Raw genomic sequence first — 27,015 nt, forward strand, 5'->3', positions numbered from 1 at the left:
GTGTCTGTTTTCATTTATACTTCAAGGTGTGTGTTGTTTATTACATCAAACTATTTCTCCCCACATGAAAAGAAAATTTCAGGCATATTAGGAAATGGTGTTTCTACTTCTAACTATGGCACACGCCTGTAATAGTTTTATTCTTCCTGCTGTGCTCTATTCAAAGGTAAACACTCAAAAGTGGTTTGCATGTTCGTTTTTCCAGGCTAAGCCTAATAACTAAAGATTGGGAACTCTGCTTCCTAAGTATGCTTTACACACAGAAAATGTACGTATATGTACATTTTGCTGTATTTACATTAAGATGCAAGGTTACAATCTGTAGTGAGAAAAGGGATTTCAGCCTTTTATGTTTATATTTTAAAATCTTAACATAAAATAATGGCACCAAAAGCTAGAGTATGAAATGGCATATATAAAACAGCTAAGCTAAGAGCTTGCATTGCCTGATAATTTAATGTTTTCCACTTGCTTTTTTTCTCTGTTCTATGTGTTCCTATTTCTGTGTTTCAGTCTGTTACTGTATGTTTGTGTGCACACTTCCTTAATTGCATTAAGAGGATGACGCACTTTCTTACTCTGTTTAAGCTCACTTTAATTGCCTCTGAATGGTGCACTAGGGAAGCAGGGACTGACGGTACAATGTGGACATGCAATTAGCTATCTTTCATAAGATGCTCAAGGGGAAAAGAGAGGGCTCCAATTCATAAAGGAATTTCACACAGAAGGCAACAAATGCTATTTTGTGTCACTGCTGTGGTGGCATCTTGATGGAATGGCATTTCATTCATTAAAGAATCAGACTTTCAGAGAAGGCAAGACAGAGATATCCATTCAAAGGGGAAAAGGAAGGATAAAAAAAAATCTGATGAAAGGGAAAAAATGTGCAGTGGTAGCTGGAGACACCAAGATATAGGTGAGGTGCAAATAAAAAATGAGAAGAGAAAGAAAGCATTACAGGAGACAGGAGGAGGGGTGAGGAAAGAGTGATTGTCAGAGATTGCACTAGAGACAGAGTGAGATATGTGTGCCCTGGTGACTTTCACTTCAGAATGAGTGCACTACTGATGGCACAATGACAGTATGGCTCTAGAAACTAGAGACTGACACATTTCACATATAAGATGCCAAATGTTTTTAAAGCCAGTGTGAGGTAAGTCATTTACAGTATACGACATACAAAAAACATTATTTTTAAAGGAAATGCTTTACTTATTATCAAGCAGACGATAAAAACCTTGCAACCTGGCTTTGTTCCAGAGAAAATGACAATAAATGTGACCTCCTTCTCTTCTTCTAACATAAACTTTTCACCAGTCATGATTGTGGGCCTCAGATCCATAAAGCTGTTATACATTGCAAATGTTACTTTACGTCATTTTTGAGGAGTATCTGAAGTAGATTGACAATAATATGGTAAGCAGCTCTTAAAATGTGATATTAGTTTATGATCCTTTATCTCAGCGGAGACAGGCCGCACATGCATTTTTCATGTGTATAAATTTATAAGTGTAAGGCATTAAGTAAATTATGTCATGCATTAAGTTAATAGCATTGTTGCGACACATATCAGAAGCTTTTAATGCCATGCAGTGCATAGGTAGCTCAAATAGCTCTATCTCTTCCTGCTGCCCCTCCTTTTCCTTCTCCCTCTCCTTGTACTCATTTTTCTATGTTTTGTTTTTGTTTTTCCCCTCTTTTCATTTTTCTATGCCCCCCTCCCCCTACTACCCCACCTCTAATACCCCTTCTCCCATCTTGGACAATCTCTCCCTGTCTCTTGCCGTCTCTCCTCTTCTTCCTCTTTCTCTCTCTCTCTCTGTCTCTCTCTCATCCCAACTCCATTCTCCGTATCCCTCCCTCCACTCTTCTTCATTTAATAGTGGACCTCAGAGTGGTTGCCATGTCGACCAGCTGGCATATTACTATGGCAACCAGTCTGAGGAGACGAGGCTGCTGATTAGGGAGAGATGTCTAGTGTAGCCAGGCCAGCGGAGGGTGGGGAAGAAAAGGGGGGAAATGGTGTTGGGGTGCTAGAGGGGGGGTTGTATATTATAGGTCTGAACACTGTGTGTATTTGGGTGTGTATGTATTTATATGTGTGTGTGTGTGTGTGTGTGTGTGTGTGTGTGTGTGTGTGTGTCGTGTGTGTCTCAAGAAAATAATAATATGTTCTGCTTGGTCAGTTGTCTTGTAGTAAACCAAATGACATCCTACCTCAGATTTAAAACCACTGAAGGTCTCTACTGTCTGTCAGTGTTTTGTTTTATTTTTCATGTATTTATTTATTTATATACAATAAGTGAGAATTAGATAGGACTTTCGTAATCCTCTCCATGTACTCACCATCTTTATGTAGGATTGAAACGTATAGTTTCTGACTTTTTTCGTCAAAAGATTAATTATGAAAAAAAAAAAAGAGTATGTTTCCATGCATATTATACGGGAACTACCTTTACATTTACCTCAAGGTCCACAGTCCTGAGCTACTTTGTTATGGCGTTTACATAGGCAAAACAGAACCAGGCTGAAAATGCTGCTCTTATTGTATTTGAGCAGAATCATATCTGGTGTTATGACATGTGAGGGACGAAGCAGGCAGAGCTTTTAAAAAGCTGTGCCCTCCTCCAAGAACACTAATGAACGCTGTAGAGGATGCCTCAGACCTCCCAGATCCATCAGAGAAACTAATTACAAGATCCAATTAAAGAGAGAGAGGGAGAAGAAGGGAAAGAGAAGAAAAAGAGAGGGAGAGAGAGAGGGAGCGTTGGGGGTGGTGGGGGGGAGGGGGGGGGTTGGGGGTGTCTCTCTTTACCGTTGACCTAGCCAAGCCATCAGCTCATTCAAGACAGTAATTATAGCTTATTTATTATTCATCCTTGAGCTAAATAAGAGCGTGACATTTCAATAACAATAATAAGGGCAGAAAAAAGGCAGCACAAACTACAGACTTACTAATTGCAGTGCTCAGAGATTAAACGACTGGAAAAATGTTGTTATTTACTTATTCATAACATCTAGACCAGTCATAAGAGCACAGCAATTCACTTTGCTGTAAATGAGTCTAAGGGGCTCTTTCATGAGATCTCCCTGGTGGACGTAATCCTCAGCAAAATCAGGATGCCATGCTTCCCTTAACAAGTGTTTTTGGGGGTCTGCATTACAGGGCATGGCCATAATGACTCTCTCTCCGACTGTTTTTATCAGTGACTATGGTTCATTAGGATAACCAAAGATATGTAGTTGGTTGAGCTTAACGCTTTACACAACCAAGTAACTTATTCAGGTACCAAAAAAATAAATAAATAATAATAAATTAAATATATATTAAATAAAAATTAAAAAATTATAGAATTGAATATATATATATATATATATATATATATATATATTTATTATATATATATATATATATATATATATATATATGTGTGTGTGTGTGTGTGTGTGTGTGTGTGTGTGTGTGTGTGTGTGTGTGTGTGTGTGTGTTTATTCATTTCTTAAAACTACATTATTATCCAGCTATGGCCTAAATTCCTTTTCTTTCCATCATACCATCTTCCCACCTCTCCTCTCCCTAAGCTGAACTTTGAGGCACCTCATTAAGACTGCCAGCTCTTGGCCTCACTGGCTATGGCAGAGGTGAAGAATATCACATAATCATGAAGTGGAGATGGCATTACACTCATCACAAATTATAGATGAGTTTTACTGTGTGGTGTCCTGGCAGACTAGTGCTTAACTTAAGTGACTGTTACATGGGATCTACAGGCTGTGTTTCACCTCCTCTTTGAAACACTCCTTGGTCTTGGAAGTAACATTTATTGAGACTGTCTGTACTAGCATCTGGAATTTGTGTATTATATCACACATTACTGAATATTTTCTTTGATTTTTTTTTTCCTCTTCAAACTGCTCCTTCCTGCATTGCTTCACAGAAGCTTAGCCAGATCAAAAGTCACAAGTGGTTTAGTGAGACTTAAAGATGAAGTGCTATTTTATCCAAGTCTGATCATTAAAAGGGCACCTATGATCAATACACATGGATGTTTTTTAGCGGTATTGACCAGGCTCAATGAATATCCTTAAACAAAATCCATGACAGTTACACTTGATTGGCTGATGCATCCCTGTATCAGCCATATTAGTGAATATTTTGTTGTCTTCTGTCATTTCCTTGCTTGCTCGGCACTAAGAGTAACTGGCTTTCATCATACAATTCGTATGTTAGGCCTTATGTTGGGGCTATTCCATTTTGGCACTTAGCTGAGGAATAATAATAAAATTTACAGTGATTTGCCTTTGATTTTATCTATTTGCATTTATATCTTCCTCCAAGCCTCTCTTGAAGTCTTAAACCACTAACGGAGTAATGTATAATAGTACAATTTAACGTGAGCCTGCAGTTCACTCTTGAGTCCCTTGCTTCCTTTTCCTCTTAATGCCTTTGTCCTTGAATCCCTGAGGAGCCTTGTTAATATACTTCTGTTAGGTGAATCAGGCAGCCACAGACTTCAGTGTACATGAATAGTCAATATTTAGAGTTTGGTAGCAGCATGTAAACAGACAAATATGTGCAAATTGATGTTTTAATATACGGTGTTTCATCTCATGAAAAATAAGAGCATGCGGCATTAGCACGTTCCTTATACTTTACATACGTGCTGTTGCACACAAGCAAAGCCGGGCAGAAACCTTGACCTTGCAGAATCGAAATAAGGGGATTGCAGCCCAGTGACCTGTGGAGGATGGGAGTTTTCATTCACATGCCTGGAAAGCTAAATCTCACCCCACCCCTCTTCGTGACTTTCCTCTTCTCCCTCTTCCACTTCCAGTCGTGTGCTTTTTCCTACCTTTCCTGTGTATGACTAAAACAAGCAGGGGGGAGGCTATACCACTTATCAGCTGATATAGGACATGTCCTCAGACAGTGCCATTGATTGTATTGACTGATTAATTTGTGATTTTCCCATACAGTTGACTGCTTGTAGCTTTAGATGATGGGACTGGGCTTATATGGAATGATTAAATTTTCTCGAAGGGCTTTGGCGTTTGCTGTAGTTCATAAATGAAAAAGTTAAGAAAGCCTAAGATTCTATCTTGTATATTTCTTTTCTTTTCTTTTTTTTTGTCACAAGAGACTATTCAGGATTCACAAATTAAGAAGGTAAACATCAGTTCTTCTTATTCTTTATCATCATGACCTTCACTTTGACCTCTTTACCATGCAAATGATGCGGAAACTGTCCACATGATTACACACATAGACCATACTTACAGGATCACATCAGATACACAGACAAATGCACTGCCCTCTTGCTCTCTCAACACACTAACAGAAACACATACAGACTGACCAGATCACACCCCCTTGGGGCTGTGGGGCAGTGCTTGAGTGATGTCTCCCCAGGGGGCTGATATTTTATAGTTTGTGTCCATCAGTGCTGTAGCCTGGGGCACCAGGGTTGACAGTAAGTGCTCTCAACACCGGTGACACTGATTCATCTGAGCTATGACACAGATGAGAGGGGAGAGATGAGGGACAACCAGAAAATATTAAACACATAAAGTAAAGTTTCTGTCCTGTGTTTACATGAGTGCATACTCTGTGTGCGTAATCAGAATTCAGTACATTTCAGTGTTAGTGAACACCAGACTGACTTCTCCTTTGTGATCTTTGATTGCCGGTCGATCGCAACACACATGGCTGTACTATGATATGGCGGGCTAATATGGGCTAGACTAGGCGAGACTAGAGTTATTGGCTTGAGGAAGGGACGGCAATCTAACATGGCATTTCAATTTCTCATTCTCCCTCATGGCTGTGCTGTGCACTGCTGCACCTCTTCTACATATATATAGGGAGGACGCCTCTGAACCCCAGCCTTCTGGATGCGCATACTAAGCAATCAATGTGTCACCTCTTCCTGACAATCCTATTTTTTCATATGGGGGCCATGCTCATTTTTTCTTGTCAGCAGAAGGTAATTTGCTGTATTGTGATTCAGTCCTAAAACTTGGTGACGAGGTGTCTGATAAGTCTCTATCTCCCCTCTGTCTCCCCCATTCCCTCACAGCATTCCATGCATCACCCATGCTAAGGAAAAAAAAAGAAAACCAAAAGAAAGCACCCCCAACCCCCATTCTGTCTACACCCAACTGCACCCCCACAACCCCGTCCCTTCTTTCCACACCAAGCCGAACATAGTTGTATCTGAGGCGGGCTGCTAAATTAGATAAGCGGGGCTGTGGCGCAGCGCCCCTGATTAATAAAAGATGCAGTGCTCCCTGGGGATGGCCCCTCTGAGGGCCGAGCAGAATCTACCCACAGACAATGGAGTTTGCTGGCACACAATGAACAGGAAATGGAGAGAATAAACCAATCATGGAAATATAACATTTAAAGCAGGACTATCCTGTGACCCTCTCTAGCATTATGCATGCATCATAATAGATAATAACAAATGTTGGAAGTGAAAAAAGAACAAAATATTAATATATTCATTTATTTTGAAAGAATATCCTTCCTTTGACATATGTTGGATAGACAATCAGAGGTCCTGCTGTTTTAGGATATTCAGGAGAGCATTTCCAAGTCCTTTAGCAGAAATCCCGCATGGTCAGTGTTGCTCTTGCCACAAACAGTGCACATTTAAAAATATACTTTTTAAAAAATATTATTTTAAGATGAACAAACTATGAAATATGGGACAGAACCTTAATCGCTGGTGTCATTTGCTTTCAGACTCTTATTTGAACAGTGATAACATTGCTTTTTGTGTGTAAATCACGAAAGACTCCTAATGAATTCGGAGACAATCCTAAAACAAGCTCAGATGTAGACAATTAGAACAAATTGTTGCTTTATTTTTTACATTTTATTTTAATAATGATGTAAAAAAATAAAAACAACAACAACAAAAAAAACCCAGTCTAAATAAAGTCAGCCAATTAATGCATGTTTTAAAATCCTTTGTTTTTCAAGCCTTGTCTGCAGTTCACACTTCTCAATAGTTGGATATAGTTAAGTTTAATTTAAGCTAAATATTAAACATGTTTTTCTTTCAGTCGTATGAGGTTCTGGTTATTTTACTTTTCAAAAGAGCAACATCTTTTGTAGCTCTAGTCATAATGTTGGATATGAAACAAGTGCCTGCCACATTAATATGTAGGGCTGTATTTTGATTCATTTACATGTTTTTTTAAATTATATTTAAAATTATTTTTAAATATAGCAATTGATTGGGTGGGGTTAACAGTAAAAAAATAGTTATATATTAAGTCTAGTTATTTTCATAGAATACATTTAGAGAATTTGCTAAATGAGAGAAAAAAATTGTACTACTACATGTAGTTAGCTGCTACAGTTAATACTTAGTACATATTTTGTCACATGTTTCATGGTTTAAAGAAAGACTGTCATCTTGGATTTTAGTTTTTGCATACACTGCTAGTCCACAGAAGTACTCCTTTATAACAGCACAAGAACGATATGAATGTAAATATTGTTTAGCTGCAGGAGAGTGTGCAAAAAAAAGGCTAACACATGCTCAGCTACCTTTCACACCCACATCGTGCTATCATGTCATTGCAGTCTTACATCAGTTCCATTCGCATTTGCCATCTAATCGCTTTGTTACCAGGAGAATATTATCCCTCTCACTACTCATGTTTATAAGACAGCCAGCAGTGATCCTGTTGCCTATGGAGACCACTGAAATCAAGGCTATATAGCTATCAGTGTTTCCTTTCAAAATTTGTCCTCTAAATTGTGCATTTAATGCTGTTCATACGAATACTTACATAATAATACAAAAGCATCCCCTTAAACCCGCCTTTCTAACGCCGACAGACGGGTTTACCAGGCGAATGCAGGGCTACATCACCACTAAACAATCAACATGAATCCATCAGCACATAGCCTCTTATGTGCGCATGTGCACTCCTGCAGCCACCGGGCTTTAGCAGACGTGTTTCTCCTTTCCTCTGTGTTAGTGGTGATCCATGTGATTGCAGCATGGATCATGAACACTAAAGCATTTATCTTTAAATAACCTCCATCACCCCCGTCGCTACTGAACAATAGCGGGACGCTTCTAATTTTCTGCACTGTAATGGTAGTCATATTGAGATGAAAAAGGTCAGGGGTTGGCTTGCGAGGTTCTGATTGGTTTGGTGTGTCACAGTTCCCCCAGAGGAAAAAAAGGTGGAAAGTGATATTTCACTAATTGAACTGTCCTACAAAAGACCATTTGAGGTGGTGCGTAGAACCAGTTCTGTAATGATCCACCAGTAAAAGACTAAACAAAAAAATTTGATTGTGAAGTCTTGCGTCAGCAATTTGTGCTGCTTTTCCACGATCAGTGACACACAGCTTATAGTTTCCCACAAACTGTATTTTAAAGTTTAGTGATTCAAATTACCTCCCATCACCTAAAACCAGCATGGATTGATGGGTTTTCTTTGTGCATATGTATGTGAATGTGCAGTTTAACCTGCCTTTGACTTTCATGTGCTCACATGTATTCTCTGAGCTACTGTTATAAAACTCTGCATTGGGCTGTTTTAAAAGGGAAAACTATTTCTTGTTGAAGTAGATAATATAAGGTATTATGCACTGATTCCCCTCAATCCTCAAGCTGTTAGAGTAGCTGCTCCAGTCACATGCACCTAATTTAGGACATAACTCATGCATTTATATACTGTTTGATATTATGTAAATTCCCCAAAAGGGTTATGGATCAGCAACAGTAAGGAAACTTGTTTGTTTGTCATTTTTTTGTTTTGTTTTTCCCTGCTTGTCAGCTTTTGCATAATCTATTTGGTGAGGTGTCTACATATTTTTTTATTCCAGCCTGAAGACCAAATGCATCACATATTATGCACTGACCCAAACTGCATTTGCCAAACAGCGATTCAGCCAGTGGGAGTGGTCTGATCTTGTTGAGGAAGCTGCCCTTTAAGGTCATTACAATGGTCATGTGATAGGCTAGCAGAGCCCCCTGGGCCATATGACAAACCGAGCTGCCATGCCGAGGTGTGTGTCAGGGGTGTTTTTCCACAAAGCATTCCATAAAAGTGTAACTGGGCTGTGTTTGCCCTTTCCTCCTGCTATGCGTTCAGCCAACAGGCCCCTGAAGATCTCTTAAAAAGTGCTGATCCAGAGAGCTGGGTTGGTGCTCTTGTAATCCTTCTAGCTCTGCTCCACCTCCCTTCACATTCCCACCCTCTATAGCTCGTGCATCTTCCCTCACATTCCCTCACTGTCTCCTGTGGATGCATTGCTTTGGTGTGAGCAAAATAGGTGATTGGATGACGAGGCTTGCTTGGGCCCCAAGCTAATTACCACACATGAGAGCATGACTAAATAAATCTTAAGTGCTGCTAATTGCTTGGCAGTGAAAACAATAACTGCGGTACTTGCCCAGAGGCTCTGGCGTAGTGAGGGGCCGGGGCACTGGGGACCGGGGGCCCTGGCACTGGGCCAGTAGAAGACACCAGTCGAGCGCCTCACCCGCTCTGCCGTCATGTTAAAGTCACACACCACTTGGCACTGTCGCTACATGCGCCATCTGCCCCCACAGCCACCACTGAGTCTAACACTAACACACTCCCTACAGCCCTCATCAGCAAAGAATAACGCATACATGACAGGCACAGACAAACTCAGTCTGTGTGTGGAGCCATCATACATCACTGCATTAATAAACATGAATTAGTAATGGCACAATTAGATGGGGTTGTTCTGACATTTACTGGTACAATAATGGCGTTCTCCTCTCTGCAACCCCCTTTAGCCTGTAGTGAAGCACCATCAGATGCAGACATTTAGATGTGAGGGGTTAAAAGGGTAGAAATGTCCCTGCCTGTATTTTTTTTAAATCAGAAAGATCTCTATCAGTGTTGTGTGTTTATATTTTTATATTTATGGTCAGCTAATGATACTGGCTAAAAACGTGAATTCAAATCCTGCTTTGGTTTGGCTTTATTCTTTCTTGCTCTCTTGCCATATGTATATATGTATTTAAACAAGTAATTGTGTGTCTGTGTGTGTTTCCCTGTAGGTTGCATTCTGTGAGTGAAGAACACATTTGGTGTGGCCCAAAGGTACGTTCAACACAGACATACTGCCAGACCTAAAATACTGAATGTGACATGACAAAGTTTTTAGCTTTGTCACAACACTCAGCAAAGATAAATGCCACAATTAGCACAGTTAATTTAGCAGATTCTCTGCACTTTCTGACAAATGTTGTGCGACTGTGTTTTCAAGTAGTCTTCATTTAAAGTCAGTAAATGTTAAAATACTGTCCCCCATAAAAAGACTGAGCCAGTGCAGTCATTGAGCACCACTATATACTGGTAAATATGTACACTATCGAGTTGTTTGATAAAGCACTCTTCCAGGATTGATACTTTTATTTAATGAAAAATTATAAAACTAACAAAACATAGCTTAACATGGATATTATGAGCAGTTAATATGTGTATGTGCAGAAGATAAATATGCCTTATTTTTTAACACATTTCTGAAATAAAAATATTGCTTAGAAACACCTGAAAATATACCAATCAAAACACACAGTCGGTTGCAGATCTTGTAAGTTCGTAGGTATCCACATTTTTTAAAATTTCCTTTGGTACTCTTTTTTTTTGGACACTTTATTCCATTTTTAATTATTTTATTTGTTTTGCTCAGAGATGAATGGGGTTCGTAGTCATCTTAGTGCCACATTTACCTTCTGCCACTTCCACATCCTCCTTTTCCCTGCTAAACAAGTCTCTTCTCATTTGTACTGTCACTCTTCTGCAGTGTTTTACAGCTTTCCCAGGGGACTCGTGCGCTTTTGTTGGCTTTTCTGTGTACACACACAGCCTAATTGGTTGATTAGTTCAGGTTGACTGCCTTGTTAATTGAATAGTAATTTAGATTTGATGTGTTTAATGAAGACCCTAATTTATTGTTTGGCATTCTTCCAAGGATTTGTTTTTGACAGTAGGAATCAAACGAAAAGGATAAAAGGAAACAAGGAAACAAGGAAATGACTGCAGCACCCCAGTTCTGCTTTGATAGCACATGAATTATATCTTTGAGAGAGTTGATATGGCTTAAGTGTTTATCTTCCTGAAACTAAGCAGATATGGACAAAAGGAGAGTAACAATAAAAGTAAAAGCTATTGGTTAATTGTTATAACCAATAAAAGAAGATGGATGGATGTTTATGTAATTATGATGAAACATTGTTTAATGGGTAAAGCTCTAATTTTGAGGCTGTATCGATCAACTCCTGGCTTAAATCTCATAGGTCTTAGGCTTTGTTGGTTTATGGCACAAACTGATTTATTTGACAAGTAGGTAATGCAAATGTAAGTGTGCAATTTATAACCTTTGCAACTGCTTTCTTTCGTCCACTTTTTTTTAGCCAGCCAAGGTTGTTGACTAATCAACTTTAGCTTTGCATGGGCAAACAAGACTTTCATTCATTTGAATGGTGCCAGGATAGTGTTTCAGGAAGGATGCCAACATAACAGAACAGGGCTGTTTGCTGAATGACGACACAGTCATCCAACAAGGCATTGCACTGGCCAGTCAAACAAAGGCTAGCACACAGTCTTGTTGCAGTACTTCAAAACATGCAGCTTGTAACTGTACTGTAAAGCCTGTCTTTCCTGTACAGCGTTTTGCCACATGATATGGTACACCACCTGCATTTGCTGTACTGTATTTTCACAATTATATTAGTGCAGTAGTACCTTAAACATGCCCCCACCAGTGCAACCCCCAGTATTGTTCTAACACAGGTCCTGAATCTTTGCTGTTTGCCACTCAAAAAGTTCATGTTAAGAATATGGACATTTATCTTGAATAAATAGATTATACTAGTTTGCACTGTAGCTTTATAATTTCAGATTTATTTAGGTGTCGTGATAATTAGTCACTTTAGGGACATTTGTTTATATTAACACATATGTCAGAGACCTGTGACAGCTTTTTTGTTTTGTTTTTTTCACCCCTAAGCTGATCGAAACATTTTTACTCAAAGCACTATGGATGGCAGTGGTTAAAATTGCTTGCTGCTGCTGCTGCTGGACATGTAATGTGTGCATTACGTATATTGACAAAGTCTGATACAAGTATTCTCATCCTGGTGTTGCTAACTTTCCTCTCATCATCTGAATGTCCTGGTTACCAATACTCCATCTGCTTTTTGAAATCCAGTTCAAGTGTGATACAAGTAGTAACTCAGAACCAAACTCTGCCACAATATATAATCCCTCAACTGCACTTGTCAAAAAGTGTAATCTGTTTGAAGTCATATAAAATCACCATAGTGAAAAAATGTATTCATTCATACATGAAAGCATATAAGTTTACAAAATATACGTTTATACATTTGTGATTTAATTTTTTCCCTCATTAGAAAATGGCATAGATTCATTGAACTCTGTTGGGAGCCACCCTGACACCCTGTCCAGAGCAGCATACTGTTAAACAGATTTGTTTTAGTGTGAAGAAGTGCTGCCACAGGTAAAGGGAAATAGTCCCACAAACATAGAGAGACTTATATTGTTTTCTATGTTTTTAAATTCTTTTTTGCAGTTTATTAACAAAATTACATGTGCCTTTTCCCTTGGTACATCACATTCATTTGTCAAGTCCAACTGATTTTTCACAACGAGTGAACCTGTAGAGCGTAGAGGCCTCTTTCTGTTTTTCCACATCAGGACTCCAGTGCATAGTGAGTTCATGAGTATCAATGAGCATTTATCTCCTCTCAAATACTCAGTTATGTGCAAGATAGTCACATTTAAAACCAGTCAATGGAAACTTAATTTCCCTTTAGATTTGGAGGATGATCCCAAAAGCTTTTGGCTCCTCCTCCTGCAGTGCCATTTGTGGCCTTAAATCGATCATTAATTTTCGCTGGTGAGCTTTGTCGACTAAGTCCTCTCTTCTGTAAAATTTCCACATAATTAAAATATTTTTTAAAAGTCTATTTAATCCAATGATCTGTAAAAATGTGAAAACTAAAATCCCAAAGACAGCTATATCCGCACCACTTAAAAATTGCCATACTGCAAACTGTTTTCCATAGCATACACTATCTTCATTCAGCCATTTTGATTTTTAGAACTGCATTGTTTCTTCCTATGTGGGTGTGTCCAAGTTGCAGACTTTTACTTTCCAAGAGGTCCAGGATTTCCCAGGAATATCCAGTTTTGATTTTGCTGTATCACCTGAATTCATGACAGCTCTGTGTGCTGGGCCTTCTTTGTCACCAAGGAAAAGTGCCGACCATTCCAAGTACTACTTTTCAAAGAGGAAAAAAAGGTAGGGTGTTCCTGGAAAAAGCAAAGAAAAGAAAAATACAGTTAGTAATAAATAAACTAAGCTCGGCTTTTCTTTGTGGAACATCTAATTAACTTATCAGCAAGATTCCTCACTTCTCCACAAACTCAGTCTCTTTGAACCTCATGCAGTCATGCACACTTATACACATGCAACAACCTTAAAGTGCTACATACTACAGCAGGCCAAACTAGTGCAGACATTAGCCACCTCGGGTGTTGGAGTCACCCCCTTTCGTCCATACATGTACACATTTCTTCACACTATTTCTACCCTTCCGTCACTTACCCGCAGTAGTCATTAGTCGCCCTTATCCCTCCCTTCCCTTAATGAGAAAGCAATTACCATTGGTTTCTCCCCAATCCCAGCGGCCTGGCAGCGTTTTCCGAAATCTTCCTTCCACCTGCCTTCAGCTCTGCATCTGCTTCTCTCTCAGATTCCCTTCTCTTCCCTTGCACCTCTTCTCCCTTTCACTGTGGCTGCAGACTCTCTCTCTTTCTCCATCCTCTCTGCAGCCTCTCTCTTTCGCTCCTCCCATCTCTGAGCTCTAGGCTGCTCTGGGTTTTAGACGGATCACTCTCACAATGGTTGATCAATACAGGTATTGATCCACTGGCAAAATGTTTATAAAATCATTCTGGGCAGCTGCGGTGCAGCGGGGAGGGTAGGCGGGGCGACAAGAGGGCCAGCGTGCCATGCCATTCGTCTACAAGAGAACCAGCGTGGACCTGATTGGCTGTCTGTCCGATGCCTTGCCAGGAAGAAGGCTGGCATAGTGTGCATTTGTGTGATTGTTGCCTGGTATAACACAGCCTTCCCTAGCTTATGCTGCTAAACGTCCCAGACCACCAAAGGAGAGTAGAGCTGTTTAACCCGTTCGGCTTTTGATGTCGACTGCTTGGGAAGCATTGGCATCAGCAAAGAAATTAATTTGCATAAATTAGCAAGCTGCAGGCAACACCAGTCTAATGATCCACTGTCATCTCACTCTTCCATCCTCCCTGGGGAAAAGACTCTTTCTATTTAATACCACCCTGCTTGTCTGCATGTCCACATGCCCACTCTGGGAAATATGCCAACACAGAAGCCTTGTGTCTGTTTCCCTTACGCAGAACAAAACACTTACAACGCCACAACTCCAAATATTAGTAAACACGAGGAACTAATAGGTTGCCGATGTGGGGAACACCTATTCACAGCATGTCCCTCTTCTACTGTGAAGAGGATGATGTAAGCCAGCCTGGGGACAGGACTTCCCCTTTGATTCCCTCCAGACTCTCACACTTTGATAAATAAAAGAGTTTTCCAGTCCTTGTCGATCTTTAGCAACATTAGCAGCGGTACGTCAACAATAGCAGGCTTCTGTGTTTTTGCATTTAAAAGCACGCTGTCACTCAACTAGGGAACACTATACTGTTAGACCGGCCAGCTCAAACACTTAAATACTTCAGCGCATTGCAACCGTAGATTCAAGTGGCAAAGTTTATCAGTGACTTTGTAATCCAGGGAGGGGCTTTTGCTTATGTCTTGTTAAATGATGATGTATGAGATGTTTCATTGCACAGAGAATAAAATTTGCAGCGGGGAGCAAAGTGCGGTGTAACTTTTTCCAGAGTCGCAAATCTTGTTGAATCAGACTAACATCTGTCAGCCATAAGAACAGGCAGTCGAAGTGACCGAGATTCAACCTCACATCTCTGGGTTGTGCGGCTTTGTCTGTCCCCCTCCCTCTCTGGCAATAACCCTGGACCCAGATACCCAAACGCTGGCCCAGACCACAATGCCTGGGCCTGCCCAAGCTCATCTTCTGGTGAGGAATGGTGTTAAAACTAATTGTGAGAGATTATTCTTGCCGCATTGCATTTTAATTAGCTCGCTTCTGTTTGGTTCAATGTGGAAAAGACCTCTTGGATATTTTAGGCCATATCCAGTTGACTAACCATGGATTCCCGTGATTATGATGAGCACACATGCACATACAGACACATGGCGTTCGCAATCAAGTGTCACTCACACATATGCTGGAGAAGGATAATTACTCTTAACACATCCACAACTAGCCACAGCCCATTCATTACCATAACATGTTGTAATGAAGTTTAATCCCTCATCATGTTGTCTGTGGTCGGAGAGTGGTGTGTGGCTGATATCCTCCGCTCCAGATGTCTTCCAGGCTGTGTCTTTTTCAATGCTGTGCTAGACTTAAGACATGGCATTCAGTCCACCACCTTTAGACATTCCCTTCATTTTTATCTCAGCTCTTTCTTTCTTTCTTTCTTTCTTTCTTTCTTTCTTTCTTTCTTTCTTTCTTTCTTTTACCCCCTTTTACTGTAAATTCATTTTGACCTCATCCATCTTTGTTTCTTCCCTCCTCCGCTATCCCATTTTTCACCTTCTGTTCCTTCTTCCACATACCCTCCCATCTCTACGAGAGTGTGTTATTTATTTCATCTGAATGCAGGGGCTCTTTGGTGCATGCTTCTCACAGAAATCAATTTCAGCTCAGACAGCATAACCAAACAAAGCACTGCACTCATTTCAGCACGGGCATAGATGTAACCCATCTCTCTCATTTTCTCCCTCCTGCTCCTTTATTGGAAGACATTTTGTTCTCACTCTGATGCCATTATGTCAATCACTGCAGACATGTGGTGATGTGTGAATGCAGCTACTAAATGAGCCATGGCAAGCAATGATCATTAGAGACTACAGAGTTTATATATGTGTTAATATATATGTCAATTTTGTTGCATATGATTGTCACCTTTCAGTCTGTGTGAATAAATGCAGGTTTTCAGTTTTTATTCAGTTTTATGACTTTTAGGGTGTGCGTGTGGGATGGCGTAGCAGTGAATTTTTTTCATTCATCATTCTCAGAATCTCCTTGTTCATACCAGACGACAACGCCGAGTGTTGGTAATAAGCAGATTTCTCTCAGTGTTGTATGAATGAGAAAGACTTGAGCTGCCCGCTCTCCTGTTTCCTTTTCTCTGCCAGCCATCCTCTTTGTACAGCCGTTGAGACCACCAGTTAATGCAGCTGCTGGATTGGCCTCTTTCCTTGCTCTGCTTTTATTGATTTCAGCCAGGCACAGAGACAGACAGAAAGAAAGGGCCTTTTCAGGAAGAAGTTAAATGGTCAAGTAGCGGGTGGAGGGTGGCTTTCACCACTTTATTGACGAGGTGGAAAAATGTCACTATTATGGAGGCCCTTGCAGCAGATAGCGAGCTGATTGGATGAGTGCCCCCAGGTCAGAGTGGAGCACGTTCCCCCTGCAGCCAAACGAGAGCAAATAAAAGGGCAGAGGAATCCGCTTGAACTGGAGGTGAGGTTTCTCTCTACCAGGCCTCTCTTTAGGCAACGTTTCTCAGGGTGTATGAGGCAAAGTGCTTGGAATTTGGACTGAGGGCCGGTCTCTGGTGGACTTCTTGCCTCTGAACTCTCTTCTCAAAGCGTTGTGGGTTTGCAAGATTTTATAGCTCTTGGGACTTCCATGTTTTATGTGTTACACAAGGCCGTGATACACACAGATGTTCAACCTGCACTACACTGCCAGGACTGCAGCTTCATAGCAGGAGTTTAGAAAAGAGCGAGAGGGATGAATTGATGAGAAATGCTTGACGATTACATGGGTCACACAGAGAGGCTGTGTGCGAGGGCAGCCGCATCCAAGACACTGAAATCAAAAAGGAATTTGGCACAGTTGCTTATGGGTGCCCTACTGGCCTGGTGTGAGTCTATATTTGACCCTAAACTGAACATAGTTAAAGTTTTGCTTAACATACACGGGGGGCAGGAACACTAGGCTCACTATATCACAAGAGAACAGGCAGGTGTCGCTCTTTTGACTGCCTCTCGTGTCAGACAAAAAGGATTATTCATGTATGAAAATTAAAGGGAAAAACGTGACGGGAGATTTAGAAAGAGTGACTGGGTGTACAGTAGTGCACTATACAAATGAAATTAGCTGTTGAATCGGACTTGTGACACTGAGAGCCCATGACAGAGATGCGACTGTGAGTCCTGACAAATGGCCGAAGGTTCAAATACAAACCACTTTCATGCCAGGCCTGCTGACGTCAATCAGTCTAATTAGCCTAGCACATCATCTGGTTGGCTCCTCCTAGCAGCATAAGACAGACCTCTGGAAAGGTCAGCATGCCACAGCAGAGACAGAGCAGTGCTTAATCAGAGGTGAAATGGTTTCTTTCCAAATTGATTCCAGTTAGGATCAGACAAGAGTGTACTGTGTCGAGCCACTTAAAGACTTGAGGGGAAAGCGGCAGGCGCTTTTAAGGGGGCTTTTAAAACAAGACATTAACAAATAAAAACTGTTCTGGTGACATCTGGATCAGGGCCCAAAGAGCAGTGGGCCATATGAAAGATCTGTCTGTCTGTCTCTCTATCTTCATCTCTTTCTGGTCTCTTTCCCCTGTTTCACTCAGCTCTCTCTGTCTATCTCTTTATCGCCTTCTCTGCATGAGGCACAGTATACATTCACATGTGGGTGCACATACTCAGATGAACTGAGGAAACTCATTCTGTCTCTGCGGGGAACTTTGTCCCGCTACACTGTAAAACTTGCAAAATCACTTTTTCTAATGTTGACACAAATAGTATGGAATAAATATTTTGTCTTGGTGCTCACAAAGTAAACCAAGTACCATTAATGCTGCATCCCTGAGGCATTATAACTTTTTACACCCTCTTTAAAACTCTTTTTACAACAGGCATGTCACAACCATGTATACATAGAGGGAAACATCCGAGCCTGCCCGCACCCACACACAAGCATCTGCACACTGCACATTCACCAGCTCTCTTATGCTGAATGCATAATACATGTAATGAAATAATGTTTCCAGTGGGGATGGCTGTGGCTGGGGGATGGAGATGCGCGTTGAATATCAATGTGACTACCCCCAGACTCGCTGGTTCAATTGGTGTGATGGTGGGGGGTAAATGAACATGTGGGAGTAAGAGAAGCTTTATCCCTTTGCCCAAAGCTAAAGTGAGAAGTCCACACAGAAAGAGGATGGTCTCTTCTCTGGCTCAGTCAGTCATTATGAACTTGAGATTCATATGTTCTAGCTGGTGGTCTGCATGGGGTGGGTTTAGTCAGCTGGTCTAAAAGGAAACTACCAGCTCCTGAGTATCCATTGCCAACTAATAGCACAAAGACAAACACACAAGCTAATGGCAGAGAGGAAGGTACTGTCCTTTATATCACGGTCAGTCCTTCCACAGAACATATTCAAGCTACACGATTTTGACCTATTCTGAACCACATACTCGCCACAAAATCTCAATGAAAATCAACTGAGAGACAAATTACATTTTCCCCCGTGCCTCACCTTGACTGACTCAAGTGAGCTCATCTGTTCCAGCTTGTCAGAGTGAAGATGCTGTGTCTCTGTCAGCCAGGGCTTTGATGTTTTAAACATTACCATTAATAATGTTTTCAGGATCAAAATTAATTTCTTCCCTACTATGTCCTGTTCTCTCCATTCTGTGTTGAAGCATGCATAAATCAAGACCAGCTACCTTTGTCTTGAAATTTTGAGGTCAGGAATTTGGGATGAGACCAATCCCGAATGTGGCCAAGTAGAGTATTCTTTGTGCGCATCTCTCAGTGGCTTTGTGTGTTTTGGCTGTGTTTTTTGCAGCTTCATTACGGGACTTAAGTAGTCGTGTTTTTGATACTTGCGCCAAATATGTGAACTTGCAGCACAGAGTGTTACTGCATAGTGCAACAGTCTGTGTGTGAGTTCATGTAAACTGTCGGTGCTTTGAGGTACTTTTCCGTGACCTTTCAGTGTAACGCTCAATTTTAAGGAGAGGCTGCTGTATGGTCTAGAAAGCATGAACCTTTGCCCAAATTACTCAAACGTCATTCATAGATGTCTATGTTTTTTACTACAAAAGTTGTAATATTGGAACTGTCACTGAGTTGGCTTTGGGTTGTCGTTCAGTGCAGGATGTGGCAGCTTTTGAATTAGTCTGGATTAGACGCTAGAGAAGTATTTTTGTGACTTCCAGATGTTCTGTTATCTATAATTCCCAGCTGTGTTCTGAGAAGTTAAATGAGCTCCAAAGTTCCTGTCCAAGTTCTGTTATACTCATCAAACTCAGGGAAATGTAATTAGTGCCTATTTGAGTTCCCATCGCCTAGCAACTCCCTCCTAAATAAACACAAAAAAATTCCCTTCCATTTTCATTTAGCCACACCTCTTATTTGCCAAGCACCTCCTCTCGAGTGGCTCTGGCCATACCCTTACTCTGGGGCCCTGCAATGTGAAGACAGGGTGAGGAATGTGTGAAGCATCCAAGGAAACATGAACTGCTATTTTCCCACAAGTATGAAAAAACAGAGGCTATGGTGGAATCTTTCTGACGCAGTCAGCTAGTGGGATGGCTGCTGTACATTTGGGATTTGGACAGAGGCTCAGGTCAGGGTGTTTTTAAAGCTGTAGTCTTAGGGCTTAAAGATCTAAGCTGAGACTGTGTAGGTGAGAGAGAGCTGCTGAAGAGGTTAAAACCTGATGAGTAAACCTGGATGGAAAGATAGCAGCAGTTGCTGGATGGGCTCTTTTGGGAGCGCTCCTGCTATTTCATTTTTAACAGCATCTGTGGGGCAGCCTATTAATTGTTTGTTGGCCAAACCATCATTAAAAAAGCAGACAGCAGGGTGGCTTTTACCGAGATGTGAGTGGGAGCAGAGAGCTAAAACAGGAGAGAGGATCACTGAAGAGGCCCCAAGAGGCCCTCATAGAGACCCACATGATTACCCCGCTACCGTTGGCTCTGTAATTCCTCATACATTAAGACACAAGGTTGAAAGGAATTCCCAAACACAAAAACAGAGAAAACTTCAATGAGTTTTTCTTTCCTGATCTAATTATCGCTGCCCCCATAATCGCTGTTATATTCATCATAGTGCTCCGTATTTATGGGGTCTGTTTTCATCATAGTAATAATGTCACTCTGGAATTCCCATGCAGAAGGAGAGAGAGAGAGAGCGATAGAAAGAGACACACATCAGAGTATGTATACATACTCTGATGTGTATTTCCACTATAGTGGATGCAGCCAGATATTGTTTGAAGTTAAGGAAGCCACAACAAGAGGACCACTCCACCTCCCTGCAAATGTCCCTTTATTTTGTCTGCACTATCCCCCCCGCTGTGGAGTCTACATATAATCTGTGTTGAGTTCAGCCACTACTGATCCTGGTCTGGGTGTAGACTGCATCCTGGAGCTGGCAGTGAGCCTACTTGTGTGTCTAAGGCCCATTTGAGTTTGGAAGCCCACACAAACTTATTCGTCTTCCTTTCTTTTGTTCACATTTTGCAATTTCACTACATCAAAAGCCAATTTCTTTCTTTCTTTCTTTCTTTCTTTCTTTCTTTCTTTCTTTCTTTCTTTCTTTCTTTCTTTCTTTCTTTCTTTCTTTCTTTCTTTCTTTCTTTCTTTCCCCACAAATCAGACTTGTTTTCCCAATCCTTCTCTCTCAGTTCTCCATCTCTCACTGCACCCCTCCACCCCCAACTCCCTCCAATTCCAATGGAGCCCACTACCTTCTGTTCTCTGCCCCCACAATGCTGCTCCCAGTATTTGGATATATATTTAACACCCACATGTGAGGCCTGGTGAAAGTGCCTGGGGAATGGAAAGGAAAACAAGCATGCCCTCTCTCCCGGCCCTTTAGTGCTGGCCTGCTATAAATACCTCCGGGTGGCGCGCCAGTTCCAGCACCAGTGGCATGGGAAACTCTCCCTCCTGTAGCCCATTGCTTGACCACTCAAGTCCAGTCTGGGAAGGCTTTAGTCAGTAGGCTGCCCCGAAGGGTGGACGGGTGGGTAGATGGGTGGTGAGGTGTGTTGAGTGTGAACGGTGTAGGGAAACAGTATGGAGCTCTGTATGTAGCAGTGATGGTCTTCCTGTTTGTTTTGTCTGCATCTCTGAGGAGTATCCCTGTGTCTCTTCCCTTTCTGCTGCACTGTCATCTTCCTTTTCAAAAGGCTTCATGTATACTGCATTTATGCTGTTTTGCCTTATGAAGATTGTATGAATATGTGCTTTTCAAACTGTTAAAAAAAAGAGATCCCCTTTTCTTCACTGCGCTGAAGCGTTTGTTATGTTACTCCCCCAAAAATTGATTTAGACTTTTCAAAGGTTTGTTCTTCACAGTGCTGTCTCCCTGTGTCGATGCACGACAGGCTCAGCTCATATTTTCAGAGTTTGAGGTAATAGTTTTAAACTGACAGACTAAACATCTCTCTCCCCAGCTGTTCCACTTCTACAGAGTAAATAGTTTTAGGTGCACAAACGCACACGTGCACGAGCTGAATGACTGTCTCAGTCTAATGATTTTTTTTCTTTTTTTTTTGATTTGGGGGGTTTCTGGAGAATTTGCTGGATTTTCACTGAAAGGATATGAATGTGGGCGCTCGCGGGTCACTTTCTTATCATTACAGCCTGTGCGTCTTTGAAAAGCAGTTATCCATTATAGATGTATACAGTAGATGCAAAGCAGATACTATGCTTGCGCTGTGCTAGTTCACATAGTGTTTTTTTGGGGGGGTGGGGGTGTTTTAGGCCACTGAGAGCTCATGAATTAAATGCCTGTGCTGACTTAGATTGGGCCTGTTCCAGCATCAACTAAAAAGAGGTACTTGAGATCAAAGCTTTTTGTTTGGTCATTTAGCATGCTGAGTCTACAGATTAAATGTCTTTGTTGTTCCTTTTTCCTCCTCACACCTCTTAACATTCTCCCCGTGTCTCTTTTTCTATCCCTCTCTTAATACTCTTCTTTTCTCTCTCTCTCACCCCTACAAGGCTCACTTGTTATTTTTTCGTACAAGGTCCTGTAATTAAGTTTGACATAAGCACAGGGATTAAATATGTGGTTGAGGAGGGAGAGAAAGGAGCTCTGTTACAATCTCAAGGCCAGCTGTAAAATGGAACCAGATTGCGACACTTGGAGTTGGAAAGTTTGGGAAAGGAGCTTCAGAGCACAGCCAAGAGACTACTGAGACTCTGGCCAAAAAGGCTAATATTAAAAATCCTTAGGCAGAAGACTAACACTCAGTCCGATCCAATGATAATTTCTTTTTCAGCTAAAAGACTGCCATCACCTCCAGCTAAACGTTAACTGTTGTCTGTCCAACCAGATGACTGATAATTTCACCCCAGCCAAACTCTGCTGCCAAAATAACACCAGAAAGCTAAATACTGCCTAGTTAACTGCACATTTACAGCCTATGACCATAATGTATTGTTTCCCTTAACCGCAAAACAACTAATTTGTCTGCCAGTTTATATTTAGTTATCAAAGCCAATAAACTACACATTCGTATTAAAACCAGATGGTATAGTCACATGTTTTTATAGGTGCATAAGCAGCCAAATGAATTTTACAAGTGAAGAAAAAGGGGCTCACCCGTTACCTTTTAATTGTAAGAACGGAAAAGTGATTGTAACTCTAAAGCACAAATGCAGCGGGGGAAACTGTTTCACATGCTATCACTCAATCACTGACACCAAATATAGAAATATAGGCTAAGATCAGCCCCCAGTGCACCGAGCGTGTCAATAGGATTTTCTTCTGTTCTGAACTCTGAGAGGTCTCACATGGAACTTTGCATTCTTAAATAACTCTGGCAAAACGCTTTAATCTTAATGAGTCTGAACAGCAAATCTCTCATCTGCAGCAAAAAGGATTAGGAATGCAGAAAAAAAGACTGCCGTTCCACTTTGATGAATTGTGTTTAGAAAATCCCTGGGCATGAAGTTCCCCCAATGAACAAAGCGTTAGGCGAGAACGGATGCTTTTAAACAACACAACTTATCTGGGAAAAACAGAACATGTATTTAAGTGAAAATACAAAAGCAGAGCTGATTCGACTCCTCTGCATATGATAAAAGTGACTAAGTTTTTTCTTTGCTTTTTTTCTCTCCTCAATCCACTCAGCTACTTTTGGAATCAAACCTGGAGTAGCTTTGCACAAATTACGTGTATTGTGTTTTCAGTGCTTCATCAGTGTTTATTTATTCCCCGTGATGCCTTCTGACATTGTTAAGAGTAAATAAATGAATTCATAATTTTTCTTTCACCTCTTGGTAAAAGTTCTTGAAAATGGCTGATGCGCTGATGAAAAAGGAAGCTGATGAACAAAGACAGTTAAGTGCCAAGAGGTGTTGCTTCCAAAGCCGCGAGACTCTGCTGCTTCCACTGTAGTTTGCTGTGGTTTTCCTCATTGCTTAAACAACACCAAACTTTTTGAGTTAAGCGTGGAAGCGTAGTTACTTAAGTATGCTATTATGCAGAGGTGTTTATTTGTACTTGATTAATACATTATTGATAATATGTTAATGTAATCCAAATCAAAGCAGTTCAGCATTTACTTGATTAATTATTACTCTGTGGTGTAATTCCCCCAAACAGTCTCTCTGAGTGGTATGGGTTAGAGCAGTAAGCCTCTGGCTAGTTCAGACTGCTCAAACTACAAAGAGCCTCACTGCACTGGGACCTGCTCTGGGTTCCCCCTTTCCAACTCTCCACCCACCACCCCAAATGCCTCCAGGCCTTTGGAGATCTACCCTGGCTGATGTTTGCTGTATTTATTTTACCTTTCCGTCCAAATCAACGCCTCCCTTTGTTTCTTTTAATGGACGTAGGAAAGAGATATTGCTGATCCAGGTCAAACCTAAGCTCCATATTAATGAAAAAACACCAGATACAGTAAATAGCCTCTTGAAAAAAATAAACATATCAGAAGGCTGTGCTTTTCTATTTTATTTTATTTTATTCCAAGTGCATAGTTTTCTTCACAGCACAAGTCTCTGTGTTGTAGAGACATCAGCGCCTTGTGTGTGTGCAGCGTAGTGATAAATATTACCATGTACTTGACCTATATTGATCCCCCACTAGGATGTGTACCCACTCCACCACGATGAGCCTAAACATCTGGTCACCAGAGTGTTTCTTTGAATGACAGATAACATCTGGGAAGACTGCTGCTATCACAGGAAACAATGTTCCTATCTCCCCCTCCCCGCCTTTCTGCCTCTACCCCCTGTCCCTCTTTCCCCTTGTCCTGCTCATAAGCACATCCCTCTCATTGATTTCCCATTAACCCCTTCTAGACTGTGAGTATCTGCCCACCCAGACAAGCAGACACCAGTGGATTGATTAACGACATAATGGCATCACTATTGCTGCCTGTTCTCATCAGTCTGACCAGGTCTGCAGACCGGCCCGGTCCATGTCCAGCTGTCTGTTGCAGTCGTCCACGTTTTTCTCCTCTTGTTATATTTTACTGTTTTCAGTCCCACTTTCCTTTATTATTGCTCCCTTTATGTTCCCCTCACTTCTCATCCACCTCAATCCTTCTGTTGTTTTTCTTCCTTCTTCCTTTTTTTCCATCTCTAACTTTGTGTCCTTGTGATCCTGCGTCCTATGCATCTTCTACCCCTCACGCAGCTTGCTGTTAATATTCACCTGGCATTCAGCCTCAGGGCACATGTGTAGAATCACCGTTTGAAACACGGTACTCGACGCTCCCGTTTGCTTTCACGATAGCATGATAAAACACACGTGTCTGTGCACAATACATCTCATCCTATGAACTGGCAGTTACATGCTGATTAGTGTCATTGAGGACAGTGTATTGGAGCTCATTCAAAGTCTGAGATGAACTGTGGCGCACACATTTAGTGGCATCAAAAAATAACAGTACAGCTTTAGTTGTGTTCGCCGTAAAAATGGAACGCTGGTTAAAAATTGCCCACTGATGAGACTGCAACGGATGGGAAAATAAATCGTAATATGTGTGGGTGGGTGTTTTGAGATCTATGTATGTTTAGATTTTTTTCCTTTTGTTTTTAAATAGACTGTCTGCTATGATATGCACAGTATACATACATAAAAGGACGCAATATCTGTTTCAGCATGTATTTCCTCCTTCGCTTTGGCAACTGCTTTGGTGGCAAAAATAAAGTAAATGTGTGTTTGTTAAATTGTGTTTGTGAGCCACAACGGAGGCAAGTTAGAAAAAGCCCTTCATTTAAGCATGGCGTGCCTCCATCAGTCCCAGTCTCTGATGTACAAAGAGCCCAGAGGAAGGAGCTTCACAGCTGTTTGTAAACTATGAGAACAGGAAAGGTCAACAAAGTAATGCTGTGCGTTTTTTGTAACGCATTTTCATCTCTCTCTGTTCCATAGTGAGACAGCAGGGCTGCGCCCTGCTTCAGTAGTACTGGTGCATTTAAATTACTGTTCTTGCCTGGAGAATAATGGTGAAAGCATAACCCCATTGTATTCTTTGATAAATTCTGGAAAATGCATGGTATAAGCTGAGGAAGAGGCGCGGTTTAAGGGCACAATTGCCTTGCAAATCTACCATGGCAAAGTTTTTCTGGGGGAGAGAGAAAGAGACGGGGAGGAAGAGAGTGGTGAGAGGAAGGGGAAATGTGGAATTGAGGGTTGAAGGAGAAAGAAAAGTGAGAGGGAGATGGTAGGATCCAGCACATGGGTAGAGTTGTGGTTGGAGGCAGGGGGGTCTGCATTGCAGGGACATGTGTTATCTCTGGGTGCAGAGGTCTTTGTTTGCAGGGCAGAGAGGTATAGATTTCCTCTCCATGTCAGCGCCTTTATTTAGGGCTCAGCACAGAGGGGACAATGGCAAACTAATCCACTACTGAATCAGGATTAATATTCAAGCTGAAAATATTAATTCACAGCCACAAGGAGGAAATGCAGAATGTGTCAAAATACTCAAACAAACAAAGAACAAAAAAGCCAGAGATCCTTGACCAAAAATTCCATCTCGAGTGCATTATTTTACTGCGTCCTGCAGTCTCGTCTCAGCATTCTGTTTGATTTCTGTATTAATCTTCATAATGATTTTCTATAGAAGAGCGAGAGCTAGGGGAAGCTGAAGAGCTGCATGTTGTTTTTGGCTATTCTCCTCACTAAGCTCTGGATTTAAGATCTGGATTTGAATATTTATGATAGAAAATAATGGAGGTTATAAAAATAAGTCCCTGCAGAGCTGGGCTGTAAGTTATAGGGGTAAGCAATGCCTCCCACATCAAAGAAGCCTGGAGATGTTGGCCAGTAGTCTGCTGCCTGTTGAAGCCTATAGCTCTTCATCCCGACCAGCGGAGAGTCTGGTTCTGCTGAAGATGAAGGATCCAGAAGTGTCGCTCAGCATCAGAGTCCTCACGAGCCTCAAAACAACAAGAGAAAAGAAATCTGCCATTAGGGTGACATCACTTGACTTGTTTCAAATGTAGTTTCACTTTTTTGGAGACTGGAAACAAGTGACAGCATTTTTTCAGCAGCAGGTTCTAGTTTCAACATAATATCACTTGATCCGAAAAGATGTTTTAAACATGCTGGTTTGCATTTGAAACAAGTGACATTTTGCCTTCCATTTCCAGTTTTTCCTTTTTTTTTTTTTTTTTGGAAACTTAGATGTTAACATTGAACACTAATGACAACATTATTTCGGAGAACTGTGGAAATAAAAATGTTCTCCATTGTTCTTTTTTTCAGTGTCTGAGCCTGAAAGCTTAGCATGAACATTCACAGGCTGGGTCTGAACTGTTTGACATAAACTGTATATTCAAACAATTTATATAATTTATATATATATATA

At 41.1% G+C, this 27,015-nt stretch overlaps 1 protein-coding gene and 1 long non-coding RNA gene across 6 annotated transcripts in view; one reads left to right on the forward strand and one right to left on the reverse strand.

The window, feature by feature from the left end:
* Nucleotides 1-27,015, forward strand: part of zfhx3 (zinc finger homeobox 3) — a 284,113-nt gene that overhangs the window by 103,584 nt on the left and 153,514 nt on the right. For all 5 annotated transcript variants that reach the window (XM_014335913.2, XM_042220537.1, XM_042220538.1 and 2 more), the window contains one exon: nt 10,065-10,107. The gene's annotated coding sequence lies outside the window, so the exon portion shown is untranslated. The remainder of the gene's footprint in view (nt 1-10,064; nt 10,108-27,015) is intronic.
* Nucleotides 10,369-27,015, reverse strand: part of LOC106633332 — a 36,834-nt gene continuing 20,187 nt past the window's right edge. The window contains exons 2-3 of the long non-coding RNA XR_006054374.1: nt 13,697-26,584; nt 10,369-13,344 (exon numbers count right to left, since the gene is read on the reverse strand). This is a non-coding gene — a long non-coding RNA (uncharacterized LOC106633332). The remainder of the gene's footprint in view (nt 13,345-13,696; nt 26,585-27,015) is intronic.

This window comes from Haplochromis burtoni, unplaced genomic scaffold (assembly GCF_018398535.1).
Source record: "Haplochromis burtoni strain Fernald_Lab_line unplaced genomic scaffold, NCSU_Asbu1 Contig_50, whole genome shotgun sequence".
Lineage (NCBI taxonomy): Eukaryota > Metazoa > Chordata > Actinopteri > Cichliformes > Cichlidae > Haplochromis > Haplochromis burtoni.